The sequence below is a fragment of the Triticum aestivum genome, chromosome 3B (assembly GCF_018294505.1).
Source record: "Triticum aestivum cultivar Chinese Spring chromosome 3B, IWGSC CS RefSeq v2.1, whole genome shotgun sequence".
NCBI lineage: Eukaryota > Viridiplantae > Streptophyta > Magnoliopsida > Poales > Poaceae > Triticum > Triticum aestivum.
The window spans coordinates 499,452,898-499,457,002 of NC_057801.1; positions in this window are offsets into that span (position 1 = coordinate 499,452,898).

Below are 4,105 nucleotides of genomic sequence, written 5' to 3' on the forward strand. Positions count from 1 at the left end.
GATCGAGGAGGAAAAAATAAATGAGGAACCTCAAGTGTGGCTCCAACACTTCATATCATGTTTGTTTCACCCTCTTAGGGCATTTCATCAAACACCTTGTGTGCATAAGAGGAACCAAAAGCAAACCTACACCCCCTTGTGAAGCTTGTGAAGAGAAGTGGCACCAAATGGCTAAGTGAGCGTGCTGAACTGGTATATATAGGGGAGGAGCTTTAGTCGCGGTTGGCCTGGCCAACCGCGACTAAAGGCCTTTGCGCACCTTTAGTCGCGGTTGGCCTGGCCAACCGCGACTAAAGCCCCTCACGTGCACCAGCTGGCCACCGAGCGCCCTGGGCCCAGGCCTTTGGTCGCGGTTCGTCTGCCGAACCGCGACTAAAGACTTCATTAGTCGCGGTTCCTACAGTTTCGCGACTAATGGGGCTGGACGGAAGCCTCTTTTTCTACCAGTGTTTGTTTTCTTTGTCAAACTTGGCTTCATCAGGTGTGCAATAATCCTTGTATATTTCATCAGGGATCTCGAAAGTAGTCATGACCTCAGGTTTCTTTCCTTCTTTCTGCGGTCTCTTTCCTTCAGCCATTTTATTCAGATGAGGAATTTGAACAATTGAACACTCTGAAGAAGTATGCAATTTTTCTTCGAGGAACGCTGCAAATGAGTTAAGTTGATGAGAACCTAGTGATCAGTAGCGGACATGAGTACCTGTGAACAGAGTGTAGGTGCGAGGAATTTGGAGAGGTCATATGCGTTCTCAGAAGATTTTTCGAAACGACAAGTTTTGAGGAATTTGACCAGTCAAGTCTTGAGGAATTTCACTAAGCGTTCTTGTCTTAGGTTCCAGAGTTGTACAGATCGAAAATCCGCACAATTGAGGAATCTTGAAGAAATGAGTGCTTAGAGAGATGGATCAAGAGCATACAGTGTGTGAGGTGTTCATATGTGAAGATTTGAAGAATAAAACACCTTTGAAGATTTTCAGAAAAAAGTAACTTTTAATTACCCGAACTGAAGAACACGACGAACTGAGATGAACAACGGTGAAGTTCGTCAAGTTAGATCTCCTACGCCCTAACTTGGCAGAGGGAGACAGCTATGGCGGCAGTGGAGTGAAGATTTCCGCAGCCGGCGCGAGTACGACGGCGACGAGGTCGAGGCAGTGAAGCTCTTCCTCACCGGCGGTGATGGAGTAGTGGCGGCGCTAGGGTTTGAGGAGCTCGAGCGAGAGACAGCGACCGAGCGGAGTAAATGAAGTGAGGAAGGGGAGAGGGGTATTTATAGCCACGGTAAAAACTGTTCGCCCGAAGATTTTGGGACGAACATGCCCCTGCCCTTTCTCCTTCACGCGACATGTGTCACCCACGTATTGTGCAAATGAGATCGTGTAAGATGGTGGGTGATTATAATAATGCATCATGGGATGCGGAACGGTTTGAGCGGTAAAACCGAAAATCTGGATAAGATTTGTTTTAAAGTTTTGTTCGCAATTTCTTCAGCTGACAAGGACACAGTGAAGACTTTGAACGGGTTTCAAATAGAACGCATATGAAGAATTTGTGAATAGATTGGGTTGAGTATAGCATAGAGGGGAAGGGTCCGATCACATTCACTTAGCAGAAAAAAGCAACTTGAAGAAATAGCCATAAGTGAATGTTGTAGAGGACATAAACTCATATATATATAGCCAATGAAGAAAAACGACGGAAACAATGAAGATTTTGCAAAGTTGAAGAATTTGAAAAACTGAAGAATTTCAAAAATGAGGAAAAACTCAAATTGAAGATTTTCAACTTTTTGTGGTGGCGTGGCCCATCGTATAAGAATGATGATTTCAGTCACCGCGTACAATTGTCGTAGGGTTCTAAGAATCAAATTCTTCATTAATTTCTTCACACTTAGAGTGTTGTTCTTCATTCATTGAAGAAAAAGTTTCTTCATGTGTTGCACATCTAAGTCATCAATTTTGCATAAGTGTTAGGATGTGTGTCCTTTTCAAAGAACATTCGAAGACTCTAAGATATTTAGCTCACACCGCAACTTGCTAAATCTCTTCTCATCCAAGGGCTTAGTGAAGATATCAGCTAGTTGTTCTTCAGTCTTCACATGCTCGATGGAGATATCGCCCTTCAACACATGATCACGAAGAAAATGATGACGAATCTGAATGCGCTTTGTCTTCAAGTGCTTAACTGGGTTGTGTGCAATCTTGATGGCACTCTCATTGTCACAGAGGAGAGGCACATTCTTCACGTTGACGCCATAGTCCTTGAGGGTTTGCTTCATCCAAAGCAGTAGAGCACAGCAAGAGACAACATCAATGTATTCAGCTTCAGCAGTAGACAATGATACGCAGTTCTATTTCTTCGAGGACCAACAGACCAAAGATCGTCTGAGGAAATGACAAGTGCCAGAAGTTGACTTGGGGTCCACACGATCACCAGCATAGTCAGAGTCAGAATATCCAATGAGATCAAAAGCAGAGCCCATAAGTACAATAATCCTAGTGTTGGTGTGTGAGCCATAATCCTAGTGTTGGTGTGTGAGCTAGATATCAAAGAATATGCTTCACAGCCTTATGGTGTGATTCCTTCGGTGCAGCTTGAAATCGGGCACACATGCAAACACTAAGCATTATATCTGGCCTAGATGCACATAAGTACAATAGAGAACCAATCATGGAGCGGTATACCTTGTGATCGAAGTCAATACCATTTTCATCAGTGCATAGATGGCCATTTGTGGGCATAGGACTTTTGACGCCTTTGCAATCTTGCATGCCGAATTTCCTCAGTACATCTTTGAGGTATTTCTCCTGAGATATGAATATGCCATTGCGCTGCTGACGGATTTGAAGACCTAAGAAGAATTTCAACTCTCCCATCATAGACATTTGATATTCTTCACTCATCATATAGGCAAATTCATCACTATAACGTTGGTCAGTACAGCCAAAGATAATATCATCAACCTATATTTGGCACACAAACAGTTCACCATCATAAGATTTAGTAAAGAGAGTAGGGTCGAGTGAACCGGGTGTGAAGCCATTCTTCACGAAGAATTCCTTCAATGTATCATACCACACCCGAGGGGCTTGCTTGAGGCCATAGAGGGCCTTATTGAGTCTGAAGACTTTGTCAAGATTCTTTGGATCTTCAAAACCTGGGGGTTGAGCAACATATACTTCTTCCTCAAGCTTACCATTGAGGAATGCACTTTTCACATCCATTTGATATAAGATGATATCATGATGGTTAGCGTAAGCAAGTAATATGCGAATAGCCTCAAGTCTAGCAACAGGTGCAAAAGTTTCATCGAAATCAATTCCTTCAACCTGTGTGTAGACTTGAGCTACTAGTCGTGCCTTATTCCTCACCACAAGGCCATTTTCATCTTGCTTGTTGCGGTAGATCCACTTTGTGCCAATGATATTATGCTTGCGAGGGTCTGGGCGATTGACCAATTCCTAGACATTGTTAAGCTCGAACTGATGTAATTCTTCTTGCATAGCCTGAATCCACTCCGGCTCCAGAAATGCTTCATCTACCTTAGTGGGCTCTGTGATAGAGACAAAAGCATAGTGCCCACAAAAGTTAGATAAATGCGAAGCTTTTGAGCGTGTGAGAGGACCTGGTGCGCTAATGTCATCGATGATCTTCTCCACTTGCACTTCTTTTGCAACACGTGGATGAGCTGGTTGTCGTTGAGGATTTTGATCAGCATTTCCTTCAGCACCATTTTCCTCATCATGTTCTTCAGGTGCATCAGCTCGACGTTCTTCATGAACAGGAATGAATTCTTCAGCAGATTCTTCAGTAGGAATGACATCCTCAGTTGCCTTGAGCTTGATAGAATCCTCAGGTGCTGGTTCATCTAACACAGAAGGTAGGTGCTCTCTTTGCGAGCCATTAGTTTCATCGAACCGCACATCTACAGTGTCAACAATCTTGTGAAGAACAATGTTGAAGACTCTATAGGTGTGCGAGTCCTTTCCGTAACCAAGCATAAAACCTTCATGTGCTTTCAGTGCAAATTTAGAGTTGTGGTGAGGATCTCTAATCCAACATTTAGCACCGAAGACTTTGAAATAACTCACATTGGGTTTCTTGT